General features: G+C 40.2%; 3 pseudogenes; 1 reads left to right on the forward strand and 2 right to left on the reverse strand.

The window, feature by feature from the left end:
- The window catches only part of LOC114083701 (zinc finger protein 354A-like), a 44,722-nt pseudogene extending 32,007 nt beyond the window's left edge, over positions 1-12,715 (reverse strand).
- LOC114082454 (zinc finger and BTB domain-containing protein 18-like) lies at positions 1,442-3,456 on the forward strand (annotated as a pseudogene).
- Positions 12,716-13,904: 1,189 nt separating the features above from the next.
- LOC114084551 (E3 ubiquitin-protein ligase TRIM52-like) lies at positions 13,905-14,659 on the reverse strand (annotated as a pseudogene).
- Positions 14,660-20,241: the final 5,582 nt, after the last annotated feature.

The following is a 20,241-nucleotide window of genomic DNA, read 5'->3' on the forward strand; positions in this document are numbered from 1 at the left end:
GCATTTCCCCCAAGAGAAAATCTACTGATAGGATACAGAATGGAGCTTAATGGTAGTGTGTTGCATAGAATGCATGAATTCTGGGTTCCATCCCTAGAACTGAATAATAGTAATAAAAATAACAAAAATTTTAAAAGAATGTCAGTTCTGTTAAAATTAAATAGTCTGATTTCATACTCTTCTCTAAAAATATTAGAATTACTTTTTAGATTATTTGAAGAATGTCATTAATGTGTAATGGCAAAAATGTAAAGCATATAGTATGAATAAATCCGAAGGGGCTTATACAAAGAAGGGGACATAATTTTAGACAGTGTTGGATTTGCTAAATTTAAAGCACTTTATGGAATTATTTTACTCAATATACTACCTCAAGCATGTGGCAATGTAATTATTTTTCTTTGTTTTTATTGGTTCTTTTAATTTAAACATAAAGATTCATTTTGATCAAATTCTAAAGCTTCATTTTTTTCTTTTAAATTTAGTCCCCAGTAGATACCCTTTTTTTCACCCCCCCCCCCCTTGCTTTGTTTCCTTTCATCTACTGTAGTGAACTGTTTATTTATATCCTTTTTTTAAAAAAAAAATACTACCTTGGGGACATACATGTTGATGAGATTCACTATGGGGCAGTCATAAATGTACATAGCAAATTTCATTGAGATTCTGTTTTAGTCAGATTTTTTTATTGCTGTGACTACAGGACCTGACCAGAACAATTACAGTGGGGAAAGAGTTTATTTGAAGGTTTCAGAGGTCTCAGTTTTTAGACTGCCAACTCCATTCCCTGGGACTCGAGGATGAGGCTGAATATCATGGTGGAAGAGTAAGGCATAGGGAAGCAGCTCACTTGTTGAACAGAAAGCAGAGAGACTCTACTCACCAGATATAAAATATCAAAGGCAAACCTCCAATGATGCACATCCTTAGCCGCACTTTACCTGCCTTCAGTTACCACCCAGTTAATCCCATCAGGGGGTTAATTCACTGACTGGGTTAAGACTCTCAGAGCCCAATCATTTCCCCTCTAAATATTCTTGCATTATATCACACTTGAGCTTTTTGGGGACATCTCACATCCAAACCATCAAAGATTCATTCTGACAACTGAAGAGGAGATAATTTTAACTCATATTTACTACTCTCTTTCTAGAAAGTTTTCCTATGGCAAGGCTGTAAAATACATTTTGATGACCATTGTATAAACTATGACTTCTTGAGATTGTCAGATTCCACTGAGAAGATTTTATGTGGTCCCAGTAGAGTAGGATATTACAGTTAGCACTGTTTTGTACAGCATGATCCAATTTTTTTTTTCCAATCCTTTTCATTATGTGGCAAATCTTTATAGACTTCCTGCTTTTTCTGCATGTAATCCATATGTCCTCATGTCTATACCGGTGAACAAAAATTGGAAAACAAGGGTTATAAATGTAGCCCATTCATAGACAATGTGCCTATATTACATGACGTAATGTATTCAATCACTAGCACCACAAAAGAAAGAAAAAATAAAAAGTATTTTCTAAATGATTAGATTTAATTTCGTTGGAACTTTCATATTTTAAATATACTATACTTTTCCAAATATAAGGTTACTCTGGAAAAAAAAATTCCAGATATAATAGAGATAAGTGGTTGGAAGGGGTTACGTGTGTGTTGAGGTGATTAGGAAGAAGATAAGGACAATAAAACATTTTGTTTCTGAAGCTACAACTATGAATAGATGCTATTATCCATTTTTCTAAAAGCCACAGGTTGTATAGCACCAAGAAAGAATCCTAATATAAATTAAATGTGTGAGTGATAATAATGTATAAATGTAGGCTCATCATTGGTAGCAAGAGTATGCCCCTAGTAGTGGACATTGATAATGGAGGAGGACTATGAAAGTAAAGGAAGTACAGAAGAAAATATCTTTGTACCTTCCGTACTTTTCTGAGGAGGACGCGGCGGCAGCGGGGACGCGGTGACTTAGGGCCGCTCCGTGTTATGAAGACAGTATGGAGTTTCCAGACCATAGTAGACATTTGCTGCAGTGTCTGAGCGAGCAGAGACACCAGGGTTTTCTTTGTGACTGCACTGTTCTGGTGGGAGATGCCCAGTTCCGAGCCCACCGAGCTGTACTGGCTTCATGCAGCATGCATTTCCACCTCTTTCACAAGGACCAGCTGGACAAAAGAGACGTTGTTCATCTGAACAGCGACATTGTTACAGCCCCGGCTTTCGCTCTCCTGCTTGAATTCATGTATGAAGGGAAACTCCAGTTCAAAGACTTGCCCATTGAAGACGTGCTAGCAGCTGCCAGTTATCTCCGCATGTATGACATTGTCAAAGTCTGTAAAAAGAAGCTGAAAGAGAAAGCTACCACTGAGGCAGACAGCACCAAAAAGGAAGAAGATGCTTCAAGTTGTTCAGACAAAGTTGAGAGCCTCTCTGATGGCAGCAGCCACATGGCAGGCGACTTGCCCAGTGATGAAGATGAAGGAGAAGATGAAAAATTGAACATCCTGCCTAGCAAAAGGGACTTGGCGGCTGAGCCTGGGAACATGTGGATGCGACTGCCCTCAGACTCAGCAGGCATCCCTCAGGCTGGCTGAGAGGCAGAGCCACACGCCACAGCAGCTGGAAAAACAGTAGCCAGCCCCTGCAGCTCAACAGAGTCTTTGTCCCAGAGGACGTGCTGAGAAGTAACCTGGTGCAGGTGAAGGTGGAGAAAGAGGCTTCCTGTGATGAGAGTGATGTTGGCACTAATGACTATGACATGGAACATAGCACTGTGAAAGAAAGTGTGAGCACTAATAACAGGGTACAGTATGGGCCGGCCCATCTGGCTCCTCTGAAGGAGGACTCGGTCTTGAGGGAACTGGATCGGGAGGACAAAGCCAGCGATGATGAAATGATGACCACAGAGAGTGAGCGTGTCCAGGTGGAAGGGGGCATGGAGAGCAGTCTGCTCCCTTATGTCTCCAACATCCTGAGCCCTGCGGGCCAGATCTTCATGTGCCCCCTGTGCAACAAAGTCTTCCCCAGCCCCCACATTCTGCAGATCCACCTGAGCACTCACTTTCCTGAGCAGGATGGCATCCGCAGCAAGCCCGCCGCCAATGTCAATGTGCCCACGTGCTCTCTGGGAAGACTTTCTCGTGCATGTACACCCTCAAGCGCCACGAGAGGACTCACTCGGGGGAGAAGCCCTACACATGCACCCAGTGCGGCAACAGCTTCCAGTACTCGCACAACCTGAGCCGCCATGCTGTGGTGCACACCTGCGAGAAGCCGCATGCCTGCAAGTGGTATGAGCGCAGGTTCACGCAGTCTGGAGACCTGTACAGACACATTCGCAAGTTCCACTGTGAGTTGGTGAACTCCTTGTCGGTCAAAAGCGAAGCACTGAGCTTGCCTACTGTCAGAGACTGGACCTTAGAAGATAGCTCTCAAGAACTTTGGAAATAATTATTATATATATATATATATATATATATATATATATATATATATATATATATATATATATATATATATAGTTGTGGTATGGTCTAAAAGCAGTCTTGTTTCCTGGAACTAAAAAGTTGGGATCTTAACTTGTTTTTGCACTTTAGAATAATAGCATGAGAATCTCACTAATTTAGCATTCTGATAAAAGAAACTTTTTAGAGCAAGTCTGAGAATAGAGAGGTGTCTTTCCTTTGAGGGGTAGGCAAAGTAAGCCAATAAGAAACTTCTAAACAAATCGTCCTATCACAAAAATGCTTTCATACGGCTTAATTTTGTCAACACAGTGTTGTCTTTTGAGCTCTCTTTGTGCCCCACATTTGTTTTGTTTTGTTTTGTTTTTGTTTTTTAAAGTAAAGAGAAATTCCCTCCAGTTTTATTAGCCTCTATGTCTCAAATTGCATGAATCTTTTCTGGCTGTTGGAAACCTGAATGCTTTTAGACCCAAATGGAAAATTTCTGAAATGCTGGATTATCTATTTTTAAACAAGCAGTTGACTTAAAACTTTCTGTGGCAACTTCTGGTTTTCTGACGGTTCCCAATGAGAGAAATTCTGCAAGTACACTGGGATCACTGGGATACTGTCTTTGTGAAGGTTTGCTTGGGATGAAAAAGGATATTGCAGCTTCAGCAGTGTTGAACTGTGTGTTTAAAAATGTGAATTACTGTTCTTCTTTACTGTAATTGATTACATGGGCTGGGGGGGGGGGATGTCAAAGAACTTGACAGGTTGTGTTAATGCTCTTAGTTGAGTCTTGAAAAGTAAATATTAACGCTACAGAAATGCATGAGTTCAATATATTTTTTGTCTTTGTTTGCATTGTATAACTTTAACGAGTGAGTTTAAAATTATTTAATTTCCTTAGAAAAATAGCACCATTTGGAAAAAAAACTGGTGTTATGAAGAACATAAATGCACTGTTTTTTTTTTATTTTATATAATTTAAATTGACTTTCCCACTGTCTTTAAGTTGAACTGTTAAGCTGAATAAAAACTTAAGCTGCAAATTGATAACTTTGCTACATAACAAGGAACATATAAATGTTTACAAACGGCTTAAAGATTTGCATGTGCAGTGTGCATTTATAACAAACTTCTAATTGCACAAAACCCATACCAGCTCAAAGTTTAGGTGTACACATTTACCCAGTTGAGCATTTTTAGAATAACTACTGCACAAATTGACAATAGGTCATTTTCTCTGTTTTTTTGCTCCTCTTTTCTTTTTCTCCCCTTCTTCCTTACCCTCCCTCCCTTCTCACCGCCCCCCCCAAACTCATGAAAAGATTCTATGGACTGAAAAAGCCCCAGGCTGAAAGGACTGGACTGCCTTGATTGACATGGGGAAGGGGGTTAGTAGACTATGTGTATCGGCAGCAGAGGCTGCAGCCCAACGTGTGGTTTTAATGACCAGCACACAGGGCAAAAGCATTTTGCACAGTGTTTGTTTTCCTGTCTTTCACTTACAAATAAGGTCTATGGGAGTAGCATGGAAAACGTTTGCTGTTTTTCCCTTTTTTTTTTTTTTATTGCTTTTGTTTAAAATTTGATCTCCTTAACTACTGTAAACATAGCCTATTTTTGTGCTTAAGATACTGAATGGAAAACTCCATTGTGTGTTGCTGGACTGTTTTGGAAATATTTGGTCAAATGTGTGTTAATTTGGCTGTAATGGCATTTAAAGCAAACAAACAACAACAAAAAAAAGCTGTGAAAATGGCCTTGGAGCATTATCTTTAGTTACTTGAAGAGTTTCTAGAGTTTTTTTAAATACACTTTATGTTAAAATAATTTTTATTAATTTAGAGAAGACAATCAATGTCTGTGAGAAAACGGACTTTCTTTTGGATTTTCTTTTTGTGGTCATCGTGAGTGATTGCTTTTTCCTTTTCTTAGTTTCATGTTCTTCCTTTGTTCTAAAACTTAGACTGACATCTAGCTTTGACAATCATAGTATGTTTTATTTTCCTGAGGGGGGAATAATTTATAATGCTGTTTAGTTTTGTACTATTGGTGTGTTGGTGAATTTTAAACTGTGTGCTAACTGCAATAAATTATATGAACTGAGGAAAAAAAAATAGGTTAAACAGCAAGGATCTGCTGAGAAATTTATCCTTCGATGTAGGGGAGGGAGAGAGGAAGAAAATGGCAGGAAAAAAATAGGGGGATGTGATCTCTAGGAATCTTTTTCTGTGCTACTTGATTCCCCCATTTGGATCCCAGTCCTCTAAGATGAAGGAAAGGATGGGAAGACCTAAGTATGAAACTCAGCAGGGGAGATAGCATTCTAGGGGTGAGCCTCCTTGTTTTTCAGGACTATTTCTAATTCAAATCCCTAAGACATCCATTTTTTTTACCTTCTTTGGAATGGGAACACAGGTTTTAAGGGCCATTTTATTCCTTCTTTGCATATCCACCAATAACAAACCTTGTTACATCTCCTGCACTTCTCAATGTAGAGGTGAGCTATTCTCCATACCCAGGAGCTCAATTACTGAGGGTCCTAAGAAGAACCAGAGTCCAACCTACCTTGTTGGCATATAATTGTACTATTTAATATGATTTGATAGCTACTAGCATCATGTGGCTACTCAAAATTAAATACAATTAAAAATCCAATTCCTAGCTGGACACTGTGGTACATGCCTATAATCCCAGAGACTTGGGAGGTTTAGACAGGAGAATCCTGAGTTCAAAGCCAGCCTCAGCAGTGGTGAGACGCTAAGCAACATTGAGACCCTGTCCAAGTACCCCTGAGTTCAATCCCCATACCAAAAAAAAAAAAAAAGTTCAATTCCTGATTTTCACTAGCTCAATAATCATATATAGCTAGTAGCTAGTGGTACCTACTGTACTGTACAGCATAGATATAGAACACTTCGATCACTGGAGAAAGTTTTTTTTTCTTCTTCTTTTTTTTTTTTTTTTTTGGTACTGGGGATTGGACCCAGGTGCACTTTACCACTGAGCCACCCTGCTCTACCCCACCACTGTCCTTTTCTTTTTTATTTTTTGAGAGAGGTCTTGCTAAATTGCCCAGGCTAGCCTCGAATTTGTGATCCTCCTGCCTCAGCCTCCCAGATCACTGGGATTACCAGTGTGTACCACTAACCTGGTTTACTATTACAGAAAGTCCTATTAGATTTAATATAGAAGGCTAGTGTCCTTGTTTCTCCTTCTTGTAACCTCATTTTACCAGCCAATAAATAATAATTTCACTGTTATGGGAAAAATTTTAAGGAAGGGATCAATGCTTGGGGGTGGGAAACAGCTTAGAGTCAATGCTTAAACCAGGCATAATTATGCATGCCTATAATCCCCATTTCCCAGAAAGCTGAAGCAGGAGTGTCATTTAAGCCTGGGAGTTTAAGGCCAGTTTGGGCCAACTGAGATCTATTCAAAAAAGAAGGGGGGCAGGGCTGGGGATAGACCTCAATGGCAAAGTGCTTGCCTATCATGAACAAGGTCCTAGGTTTGTTCTCCACCAGTGACAAAAAAAAAAAAAACAAATAAACACACCCAAACTATAGGGATTTCAGGGGGTATAGCAGAGGAGCCTTAGGGTTGTTTTTTTTTTAACCATAAGATTTATTTATTTATTTATTTATTTATTTATTTATTTATTCATACATTAAAGCAGAATGTATTTTGACATATAATACATACATGGAATGTACATACATCAGTCATATTGTCTATTCTATTCTGCTGCCCTTCCAGAGCCTTAGGTTTTAAGGAAGAGCTTTAGGGCTGATGTATGTTTCAGTCCTGGGTCACTTCCCACTATGACAAAAGCAGGGAGGCTATGGTCTTATTGGTTCTGCATAATATTTAAACAACAAAAAAGAACTAAAGAATGCCCAATAGTCCTACTGAAATTGAGGAGTATCTGAAGCAATTGCCTTTTATTACTCTTAGTTTCTAGATCTTAATTTTTGTATACTGCTTTATCTGTCGGTTTTCGTTTTCTCAAATGGAAGTGACATGAACAGCTCTAACATTTTAAAAAAGTTTGCTGACTTTGCCACATCCATTCCAAGAACTGGAAGAAGAGTGCATTACACTTATTAATCCACTGATGCTAAATCTATTGTTAATAAGGTATCAGCTAGGTCAGATTGTCATTCTACTGAACACTCTGAACACCTGGCCATGCACTGGGTATGATCACATTTTAAATCTAGATTAGAACTTCTCCACTGGGGATAATTTTTCAGTGACCCCACAGGGGGACAGTTTGAAGTGTCTGGAGACTTTTATGGTTTTCACAATGGTGGTAGGGTGCTTACTTGCATCTACTGGACAGAGTCCAGGGATACTGTTAAGTATTTTATTCTCCCCTACCCCAATAATGATGTTACTCAGTGCATCAATAATGCTGATATAGAAAAATCCTCATAGCTGGGTGGGGTGTTGCCTGTAATCCAGCGGCTCAGGAAGCCAGGGCAGGAAGATTGCAAGTTCAAAGCCAGCCTCAGAAGCTTATCATGGCTCTAAGCAACTTAGTGAAACCCTGTCTCAAAAAGTAAAAAGGGCCAGGGATATGGCTCAGTGGTTAAATACACCCGGGTTCAATCCCTGGTATCAAAAAAAAAAAATTCGGGGTTGGGGGGTTGGGATGTGGTTCACTGGTTAAGTGCCCCTGGGTTCAAACCCAGTAACAAAACAAAACATATGGAGTTCATGGAATAGTGGGCTCCATAAAGCTAGAGAGCAGGAGTAATTGATGATTAAGTGTACTTAAGAGCTAAGGTCACAGTGCAGTTGCAGTTGAAGATTTCAGATGTGCAGTAAATCTGTCTGAAGATGCGGTCTGGAATAGTCACAGGAGTAGAGAGGACCAAGCTGTCTGACTGAGTTCGGTGATGCATGCCTTAGAAGGCAGGAGGATTACAAGTTCAAGGCCAGCCTCAGCAACTTAGTGAGACAATTTCAAAATCAAAAAGGACTGAGGATGTAGCTCAGTGGTTAAGTGTCCCTGGGTCCAATCCTGGTATCAAAATAAATTTTTAAAAAGTCTGATTTGTAATACATCAGTCGACAGGGAAGACATTCATTCAACAGAAATGCATATGGTTATGCTGGGGGTTTTTTTTCAGTGTTTTAGTACTATAACCCTAATTTTCATAAAAATTTTAAATTAAGCATGACTAAATCAATAATCAAAGCAATGCCAATTTTAGAAGGAAAAAATTTATTCAGGTGATGTGAAAACCATGTCACTGTTAATCCTAAACTTTTCTTTCCTGGGTCATATCGAAGATGCAACAAAATATAAATTACTTTTAACGTTATCTATATTAATAAAATAATAAAAAAATCTTTTAAGATGTAATGACAAAGTGGAATAATGAATGGAATGGAATAAAGACATCTCATCTGTTTAGACCTTTTATACCAAGTTTCTCTAGAGTATTCATCTGGAAATTTCTAGTCAAAGCTTCTTTGAATTCTACAAACGCTTAAAACTTTTCCAATGAGAACTGAACACTGGAATGAAACACAATTCTCTTCCAAACTACCATAGGTAGGTTATAATTCAGGAACACATCACCCAGAGTAATTCTGAATATTTCACTTTTTTCCTTGAAATAATATTCATGAATTTGGTTCTCAAATTTGGTCCTTGGCCAAGAAAATTAGACACTTTTAGCATTTGCTCATATATACATGTATGTGCTATATTTTTGTTTGAAATATTTTATAATAAATAATGTTGGTGTTTGCCCATTGATATTTCAGGTTCAATGTATTTTACACTCCAGTTTGTTAGAACTGCTAAAAGTTTTAATGTTTAAAATCTGAAAAGTACACATTCTTTTTCACTATTATTTCATGTTGGGGCTCTTCTGTCCATAAGCTTGGATGAATATAGTTCTCTTTGATCAAGGAACTTCAGTATATAACAGAAAACTCTGAATGATATTCAGACCTTCTAAAGCAAACCGGGATGGAATGTACTATCCTCTACAATGGTTCATGGTGATGGCAAAGTTGAAAGATTTCTAATAGATAATTGATAGACGTGGTGATAACTGCTGAAGTACTTCTTGAATACCATGTTTCTTCAGTTTTTGACAAAATTCCAGATCTAAAACATGGCCTTGCTGTAGACCATAAGCATAGACTCCTATAAATTTTTCCCAAAATCAGTTCATTTGATACAGCTTCAAAAATAATATACTTTAGTGGTCAAGTATAAGGCTTGTGAAAATAGCACATCCATAGTTTTGTGAACATTATTATTTTTGGTGTTGGGGATTGAACCCAGGGCCTTGTGCATGTGAGGCAAACACTCTGCCAACTGAGCTATATCCCCAGCCCTGAGAATCTTATTTGTAATGTCAGCAAAGTAGGTTTTGTCATTAGTAGATAATTTCAACTAAAAGCAACAAAGGATGGCCTGAAGTTTGATAAACTTAGTCATTAATTCAGAGCTAATACTGAAGTAGATGAAGACATTCTGGGATTCCTTAATTTCCTTTCAAAGTTGTGGTAGAACTTGGAATGTGAAGCATCATAAGTTTCTTCATTTTCTTCTTTGTAATTAAAAGAGCTATTTAATATTATGCTTTCATTCACGGGCTTTTCTTTTTTTTTTTTTGGTACCAGAGATTGAACCTGGTGCTTAACCACTGAGGTACATCTCATCCCCTCCCCTCCCCTCTTCTCCCCTCCCCTCCCCTCCCCTCCCTTCCTAAATTGCCAAGGCTTTGAACTTGCAATCCTCCTGCCTCAGACTCCAGAGCTGCTGGGATTATAGGTATGCGCCACTGCAACTAGCTACTTTCATGGTCTTTGAAGATTCCTGTTAATATTCCAGTACTATTCAGTCCTACAGTTGCTGAAAATTACACTTTGCAGAACACTCCCCTGTTTTAAGTGTCTGGCATGGTGTCGGATAAATCAAATTAAGAAGTTAACCCTGTCTTCTGCATTGTAACGTGAATATATGCTTGATTAAAAGCCTCAAAAAGATTTTAGGGAGGCTGCCCTTTTTAGCTACCTCAAAGGAGAAAACAGAAAACAAGGAGTATTGTGATGGAATCATCTGGTCCCTCTTGCAGAGTGAGGAATGATTTTATTGGCAGCGGCAGGGTGGCAGAGCAATAAAGGCATCCAGTTCCGCCTCAGGAAATGAAAATCTTTGTTCATTGACCAGCTAATCATGCCCATGGTCAAATGTAAATGATCTTACTTTCTATCTATCTATCTATCTATTTATTTATTTATTTTTGAGACAGGGTAGAACTAAGTTGGCCAGGTTGGCCTGGAACTTTTGATTCTCCTGCTTCAGCTTCCCCAATAGCTGGGATTACAGAAGTGTACACCACTCAGTTTAAATGATTTTCCTTTCATACTCCTGATTCTAGCTTGCAGAGTCAAGATGAGCTCTACATTACAGGACAGTCTAAAAGGAAGATGTAAATAAGTAAGCTTTTTACAGCTAAAAAGCCTCTTCTTATACAAAATAAATTTTTAAAAGAACATCAGCAGGGCGTGATGATGCATGCCTGTAATCCCAGTGGGTTAGGAGGCTGAGGCAGGAGGATTAAGAGTTCAAAGCCAGCCTCAGCAACTCAGTGAGAACCTGTCTCTAAATAAAATACAAAAAAGGGCTGGAGATGTGGCTCAGTGGTTAAACACCCCTGGGTTCAATCCCCAGTACTAAAAAAAAAAAGAACATGGACCTCAAAACAAAACATTTGTACTGCATATGCAAGAGAAATAGCTGTATAAATGATACCATGCCCACAGTGAACATATATGGCTACCCGACCAATATTCCTTATTGATTACATATAGGCCTTACTCAGTACTTTCTTACTCTGTCTCCTTTGTAGACTTAGCAGCCGAGGAATTCTTTCCAAACTTATTTCCTACATTATGGAAAATTAATCATTTTTTCTTTTAAACATTACAACAATAAATATTTTATAAACTTTTATTGTCTCCATACCCTGCAGTGCTAATATCAATTGTGTGGGAGAAGTGCCTTTTTCTCCTATGCCTGAAAATCACTTGACATTCTTAAGTCTATTAATAACAACTTCTCTCCACAATGCTCCTAAAACTGAAAAGCTTGATTATTTCCAAAGTAGACAAAAAAATCTGTGCTGAATTAGTAACTAGCAAGAGAGAATTCTATGTAGCCACACCTGGCTGGTAGTTACAATGTATACACACTAAGTAGACCATCATACAAAAATAGTTCTTTATAATGTTAACTATTATGAGTTAAGTCAAATTCTAAATCATGCTATTATAATTTATGTGATCACCAGTGAAAGGAAGTGACAAACTATGAACTGTTTAATGAAAGAGAACATGTCAATTACTATCAGTTTATATATATATATATATATATATATATATATATATATATATATATATATATATATATATGACTTACGTACAATAGAAATTTTTACCTGGTAAGTATGATTCCTGTATTTGGCACCACCATCATTTAAATCCTGGTATGTTTGAAATAAAAGTGTACTTTTACTGTACAGTTTTGTTTTTTTTTTCTGGGTATGGAATTCAGAGTCTTGTGCATGCTGGGCAAGCACTCTACCACTGAGCTACACCTCTAGTATTTATTTTTCACTATCCTATTATTTAAGAAAGGGGTTATCTTAATTTGTTTCTTTTAGTTTTGATGTTTGTTTATATTTACTGATATGCTATATAAGGAACTTCTCTGGTTTGAAGAATCATTTGGTCTCCTCAAGTAAAGGAATAATTTATTTTTTCTTAAGTTAGCTTTCCATTAAAATTTTAATTTCAAAATCTTCTCCAGAAAATTCTAGAAGAAGAATGGAAGTTTTCCTTCTTAGCTTCAGTGTAGTAAAACCCAGAAGCACAGGACATAGTTTCTTCCATGAGCAAACTTAATTATTACCCTGAGGAAGTGATGGTGCTAGGATCTGATAAAGGTAGCAGTGAATTTTGTAGCTAAATTTGTAAAATAAGGATGATCATAATATTTAATATATGATGCTTATAGGGCAGTGTTCTGTGTTTGTTTTCAATGCAACCTAGAAAAAGTCCATTTTTCTAAAATGAAGCATAAACATATATAGACACACACACATGTGTATATACACATGTGTGTAAAATATATATATATATATATATATATACACATACATACACACACACACACATAAAAGTTCCATAAAGGAGTGCTTACCTTTACTATTCTCCATGTGCTTCATTATTTTCTTTTATTTCATTTTAAAGTAATGCTGGGCATGACCCATTCATTATAAAACCCCCTAACTGGTCAAAAAAACCACTGTTTGAAAACCACTGTTGTAGGAAAACATAAGGAAATAAATACATTTTATAAACTGTAAAACATTACTAAGCTGTAAGCAATTGCTACTAAATAGCTAGTTAAGAACTTTATTGGCCTACAGACTACCTCTTCTTCCTTGGATACTACAAGTAGGGGTCAAATTCACCAAGACTTGGTAAGGAAATAGTACTCCTGCTGACTATTAAAACAATTCTCTAATGCTTAGGGAGATCAGGACTAGCAGACAAGACATTAACCATATCAGCACCCAGGGAAAGGAAGGCAAATTAGAAGCTAAATAAAAAAGCAAATATCTGTTTAGTGATTTAATTTATAAAATACTTTCAGATACATGTTCTCTAATCTAGGGGGAAAGAGAAGCTCAAAGAGGTTGAGACCTGCCCAAGATTAGTAAGTGGCAGAGATGTTATCTAAGCCTTCCTCCTTCCACTGTGATAAAATGCCAGGAAAGGAAAAGTGGTCAGGACATGAGATTCACTGTGATCTATCAAAGATGTTTATGTCTTCTGCCTTTCTCCAGAAGAAAAAGGACTATACAGAAGGTGGGGAAGCAACTCCAGATTTTGGGAGTGAGGCATGGCCAGTTGCTCCTATTAGTTGAAGATTCCCACCTGGCATTTTTGTATACTAAACATTTGTTTTTGACATTGTTTGTGCTCTGAGGTTCCAGACATCTACTATGTACTGTGGTCTTTTATTCCTGTCTGTGAGGGTCTTTGAGACTTTAGTCAAGTTATTCAAATTATACTTGTTCAAGACTTACATTACAGGGAAATCAAGCACTAAATATCTGTTACCCATACCCCTTACTCTTAGGTAAACTGAAAGTATCAACATTAGTGGTTTCTGATGACTGCCATATGTCTGCTCAGTTTCTTCTGAGGAAGCCAGCTCCAGCCTTCATGATTTTATCTCCTTTCTCCACACAATGCCCATCTCTCTTCATTGTGCTCCCTTCCCCTCCAAATATAGAAAAGTTCAACTTTCAAGTACCTGGCAGTGTGGGGAAGGGATGCCACTATTAACAAGTTCCCTTCTTTCCTTGCCAACCCCCTCCCCCATTGTCTTCTTATTCTCACGTTTTACTCCTGAGCCATTCCATCCAGTGGCACCAGGCTGTGCTGTTTGTGGCTCCTTGATTCTCAGCACACCACATAAATAGATTCTTTGTCCAATTCATAGAAGAGTTTCAAGGCTTCTTGGTGTTTGGAGCTCATTCCCCCTACTTCGTTCATAAATAGTGGGGCACATTTGGCAAATTATATGGACTTTGTTGGCCAGCTGTAAGGTAGGAAGAAAGCTGCGACTGTAAAGCTCTTTTGGCATCGGGACAGGTTAACTGCGGTGGAGGGAGTGGGGAAAGCGAGTGGGTGACAGGATACAGCTCTTCGTGGTCTTCATCATATTCTTCTAGTTATCTCTTCTGGATAGACATCAATTCTCAGGTCATGTCCCAATCCTAAAGTAATAGTTCCAAACTTCCTCTTCTTCCTCCTGGTCTTACACATGGTCCTCATTGTCCCTATTCCTGATACCATCGTCACCAACAATGAGTTCAATCATCCTCTCGGTTTTGGAACAAAAAGCATTCCTACGATACAAGACCTCCCGAATGGAGTTGACCCATCCACCGAACACCCGCCACTGCCTCCTCCTCTTCTCATCTTAATCTGCCTCATCTTTCAAGCCCCACGGCTGGGTCACACACGGTCGGCGGAAAGTTGTGCCCATAGCTGATGGACATAGGATTATTGAAGTGTTGTTCTAGGCAGATGCCACATTCCGCTTTTTCCTTAAGTGTCTGCATAGTGTTGGGAGTATTGGCATAACCAGCCATTTTATAGAGCTGAGCCCTGCAACAACTGAAAGCTGAGGAGCAGGGACTTGCCTGTAAGCCTGCCTCTGATTTACTTTGTGACCTGACGCTGTGACTCAACCCGTTTTCCTCCTTAACCCTGATCTCCTTTCTCAGGCTCTGCGCAGTTCAGGTCCACAATCAGAACCACAGGTCCACGACCATGCTGAGATTAGCAGCTCCATTCGAGTCTCAGTGTAAAGTCTCAAATCCGGTCTCCTGGCTCTCGGGATTTGCACAACCACAGCTCCTCACTCTGACCCAGGCAACCGGAAATGACGTAAGCCAATCCCGCCTCACTTAAGAGGGGCTGGGGTACATGGTCGGAGGACCGCAGCTCCGTGGCATTCCTGGAGACGACCTTGGCTGGAATTCCTGCAGTCCATCAAGCCACAACTGATTGGAAAGACTGATTGGTTGGATCGGGCGGGCGGAGGCGCAGAATCCAATTAAGTCACCGACCACGTAAAGTTCATTGTAGTCTGCTAGACACCGAGAGCAAGAGGCCGCAGCAGAGGAGGTGTAGAGAAACCGACCCCAAAGGGTGGCGTGCACTGCGGTCAAGCTCTAGTGGGGGGCTTTTTACGTTACTTAACTCTTTTAGGAAGAAGGCCTGAGGACTTTGTGTGAGGACTTGGGTGAAAGGCGGCCAAGCTCGCGGGCGGGGTCTGCAGGAAACGGCTGGGCCTGCAGAAATGGGGCGGTGGGGCTTGAAATGGGCAGAGTAGGCCATGATGCTGAAGGGTCTTGCACCTCCAACTTTTCTCTGCCTCCTCTTTTCTTGCTACTGGAGGAGCCTCGGTCTTCTAACATTGACCTTTCTTGCGACCTTGACATCTGTGACCATTTCCATTGCCCATACACAGCTTGGAAACAGCAAATTCAGCACACCCTACACCGACTTCTGTAAATCTTTTCACCTCCTTGCATTCATAATTCTTCCATTCATCTTTCATCTATTTCTTCATTCAGAACCTATCTACCCAACCACCCATGCTTTTTTTCTTCCAGTATTGGGGATTTGACCCAGAGTCTGGTGCATTCAGGAGACACACTCTTCCATTGAGCTACAGTCCCATCCCATTCATTTGTAATCAGTTCACACATCATACACATTTGTCCTGCCGAGGCTCAGATCCTGGGGAGTAGATTCAGGATCTGGGCAGGTGGAAGAAGATGCAAGATGCAGCTGGGATAGTAGACATACTTTATTTAGAGAGGGCAGCAGCCTTTAAGCAGCCTCCAGTTCCAGCTTTAACCCCCCCACCCCCACAACGAGTTCCATTTAGCCCTCATAGGCCTGTTTATATTGCAGAGCAGAGAAGGCACATTGCCAGCAGGTTACATCAGTGGGTGCATGCTCATAAACAAATGTTTATAACCTTGAGTATGTATGCTGAATCAGAGTGTTTGTGAACTTGGCTACACACTTAAAAACAGTCTGTAGGAAGGCTTTGGGAGGGAACCTAAATAGTCATCCAGGGCGTACTCATTGACATCGAGAAACTGATGTGACTCCATTTTTGAGAAACCAGCCTCTAACTCAGAGCAAAGCCTGTCCACGGAAGAGGGCATGGCCCTTGTCCTTGGAAAAACCCACAGAGCACTCCTAGGCACATACCCACCCTGCTGAGTTGTTTGTCTGCAAATAATAGGAGAGATCTGTGGTGCCAGGTGTCCTTGACTCTGTCAGGCTAGGTGAGGACCCATATAGCAACCCTCTAGCAACCACCAATCAGCATGAGACAGGGAAAATACCTGGGATGCCAGGTGACCCTCCCAGTAGTTTATGGTGGTTGATAACATGTTGGGAAACTATGTAGTTCAGCACGTACACCCCTCATGGGTTAAACCAATCAGTTCAAACGAATCCCCCCCTTGTACTAACCAATCACCCCTACCCAACTTGTTCCCGCCAGTGAATGTGCTAATCATGTTTTAGAGTTGTTTTATGATTTTCCTGCGGTGTGTGATGATTTGCTAAGAGATGCTGTGATGTATGTGAAGTCCCTGCCTTCCCCAAAGAGTGAATAAAACTGCTGCAAACCCTGGACTCTGGGCCTCTCAGCGTCACCAGTTGCTGTGAGCGCAGAGGACTGAGTTAGCTCACAATAAACTCCTCTTTGCTGCTTACAAAAATTAAAAAAAATTAAAAAAATTCCTTCAGTGGCTGGCAATCATTTCCCCAACTTTGCCTTGAATAACCTTGGAGTGCTGTGAACATAGAAAGTTGAATCCTGGGTCTTCCACTCTTACTTCAATCAGAACAGCTTTATCTGCATTATAAAATAGGCTCTGTCTGAGATTTTGTTGGAACAAAAGGACTCAAAGTATAAAAATCTTAGTCTTTGGCTGAGAGCTAAGTGGGGAGAATATCAGCTCTACTCGAAATCCTGCAGTCCCTGAGCTGATCCCATTGGCTCACCTCAGTCCCCTGAATGTGAATGGCAGATTCTTGAAGGAAGATCAGAGTAGCATACCTCCATGTCTATCATCGACTACCAGGGAACTTGTCCCTCTCCTTTATCACTGACAGTGCCCACTCTGATGTCACTACTTTGTTGAAGCCGAACATGATGGCAGGGAGTAGTCAGTGAAGCAAAGCTGCTCATCTTATGGTGACTGGGAGGCAAAAAAGAAGCAGGAAAGGGGGTCCCAATATCCCTTCATGGGCATGCTCCCAAGAGCCTAAATTCCTGTCACTAGGCCCCACCTCCTAAATGTTTCACCACCTCCCTATAGTATCATGGGTTGGAGAATAAGCCTTCAATTCAGAGGACTTCAGTGGGGGGCATTTAAGATCCAAACTATAACATTCTCCCACCTAGAAGACTTGTCTCACTACTTCACCTGGATATTGCTAATTATTCTTCAGCTCTGCCCAGACATAGACTCCTAAATGAGACTCTTCCTGAGGCTGGTACCAGGCTGTGTTCAGATCTTAACTCTATCACTTGCTCTATGCGTGACTTTGGCTTAATTTCTTAACATCTCTGTGATGTAGTTTTCCTATGTGTCAAATAAAAGATGATTGTAGCACACACCTCATGGGTTGTAGTGCAGTAGGATTAATTGACATCTATAAAGTGGAACAGTGCCCTCTGGACTTATCTCTATATTCTCATGACCTAGCTGTATTCTTTTTCTGTAACAAATTGGCTTCAGAGACTCCCACTTAGAATAGAGTGGAGTGATAAGGAAATTGTGGTAATATATAGCTCACCACATGTCATTTTAGTGGTTCTGAGGGTCTTATATCTGGAGAGAAAGGAATTAAAACTCAGGCTTTACCTGCCTAAAATGGAACACCTATTCATGTTGTTTTATTTTTAATTTCTATTATGTAATCTGGGAGCCTTCCTGGAGATCAGGATTGAGCCCAAATAGCCATGAGGTGAAGTGGGGGGATATCTGAACAACAAGAATTGAAACTGAGCAAGGTGTGGTGGAGCATGCCTGTAATCCCAGCAGCTTGGGAGCCTGAGGCAGGAGGATTGCAAGTTTGGGGCCAGCCTCGGCAATTTAGCAATCCCTAAACAACTTAGCAAGACCCTGTTTCAAAATAAAAGATTTTGGGAATGTATCTCAGTGGTAAAGTACCCTGGGTTCAGTCGCCAGATTAAAAAAAAACCAAACTAGAATTCTGCACCTATACCTTAATTCAACTTCTGCTTTTCACAAAAAGGGTGAAGTTAGTGAAGTGGGAGAAGGAGTTAGGGAGAAGACTGAGGGAATAGACAGATGCTGAGCTCAGGAAGGAAGAAGGATAACTGAAGGAAAGAGCAAGAAGCTGGGCTTGAAGAAGATGGATAGAGAAAGATAATAGAAGACAAGGGGCCTAAATGGAACTTAAACATTCATTCTCAAGAATACCTAGGCAAATGAGCATCTGTAAAGTTTAGTGCATACATTTTTCATCTTGCTTTCACTTGGAAATTACTACCTCCTATGGTTCAAATGTGTCCCCCCAAAAGTACATTTATTGGAAATGGTTCTCAATATAGCAATGTTGATTTGTGGGAAGACTTTTGGGAGGTGATTGGGCTATGAGGGCTCTAGATGAACCCCATTCAAATGTGTCCCCCCAAAAGTGCATTTATTGGAAACATGGTCCTCAATATAGCAATGTTGATTTATGGAAAGACTTTTGGGAGGTGATTGGGCTATGAGGGCTCTAGATGAACCCCATTCATTGATTAATGGTTAATGGGTTATCTTGGGAGCAGCAGAGCAAGTAGATCAGGGCAAGGGAAAAGGGGAGGGAAAGGAAAGTACTGGTGAAGGAGACTGAGCAAATTATATTATGTGTATATATGAATATGGCATAATGAATCCCACTATTTTCTATAATTATAATGTACCCATAGGAAAAAAGTGAGCTTTCTTTGGCTTTCTTGCTCCTTGTTTGTGTGATGGCTTCCACCATTTATGATACAGCAAGAAGGCCCTCCTCACCAGATGCTGAGCAGATGCTGGCATGTGCTTGTGAACTTTCCAGCCTCCAGAGCCATGAACCAATCAAAATCTTTTCTTTATAAATTACCTCATACCAACTATTTTGTTATAGAAAAAGAACTAAGACCCCCACCCGCTGCCCAGATCTGAGTGGCAGCTTAAGAGGGATTTCATTTAGATTCCCTCAAAATTTGGGAGATGATATTTTCCAGGGTCGAAGGGGGGCTTATTTTTCAATTCTCTCACGACCTTGCCATCTCTTCAATCAGGCAGCTGTCCTATTCACAGGAGGACTGTTAGCCTTCTCCTGAACCCAGCTGGGAGCTCTGCTGAGGGTGCTCTTGAAGCAGGCCCTTAAAGTACATCTGGCACACTTAGGGCCACATGTGCCCACTATCCAAGAGGCACTGGGAAAGAAACAGCAGTGAGATGCATTCAGGACTAAAGTTCAGTGCCCTCTGCAGATTCCCTGAATCCTACAGCCTTTTCCTGTTACCCTGTCCTATGAACTCCAGCTGTCTTGGTCAGCCTGAAATCTCAGCTACATCTCAACTCAGGGGCTTACCTGATTCTGCCTGGGTTTCCCCTCCCTGCACTTATTTGAGGCACTAAGTTGGGGCGATTATAGGGCTTGCCTTGTTTCCTGTCTCAGATCAGTTTTCCTTGCTTGATGCCAAGTATCTTTAAAACCAAAAGTTTTTTTGTTTTTTTTCAAGTGGGAAGGTAAATCTTATCTGTTGGTTCATCTTGGCTGAAAGTGGTAGTTCACCCACCACATTTTTTTTTCTTTTTTGGTTCTGGGGATTGAACCCAGAAGTGCTTAACCACTGAGCCACATCCCCAGACCTTTTTTTTTTTAAAATTTATTAGAGACAGAGTCTTGCCGATTTGCTAAGGGGCTCACTAAGTTGCTGAGGCTGGCTTTGAACTCTCGATCCTCCTACCTCAGCCTCCCAAGCCACTGGGATTACATGCATGTGCCACAGTGCCCAGGTCATCCACCACATTTTATTCCTAGTAGAAAAACCTCTCTATATAACTTTATTTCCAATGATAAAATGTATTTTTAAATTACATATTCATATAGCCCTTGCTATGTGTAAAAAACT

The sequence above is a fragment of the Marmota flaviventris genome, chromosome 5 (assembly GCF_047511675.1).
Source record: "Marmota flaviventris isolate mMarFla1 chromosome 5, mMarFla1.hap1, whole genome shotgun sequence".
NCBI classification, from domain to species: domain Eukaryota; kingdom Metazoa; phylum Chordata; class Mammalia; order Rodentia; family Sciuridae; genus Marmota; species Marmota flaviventris.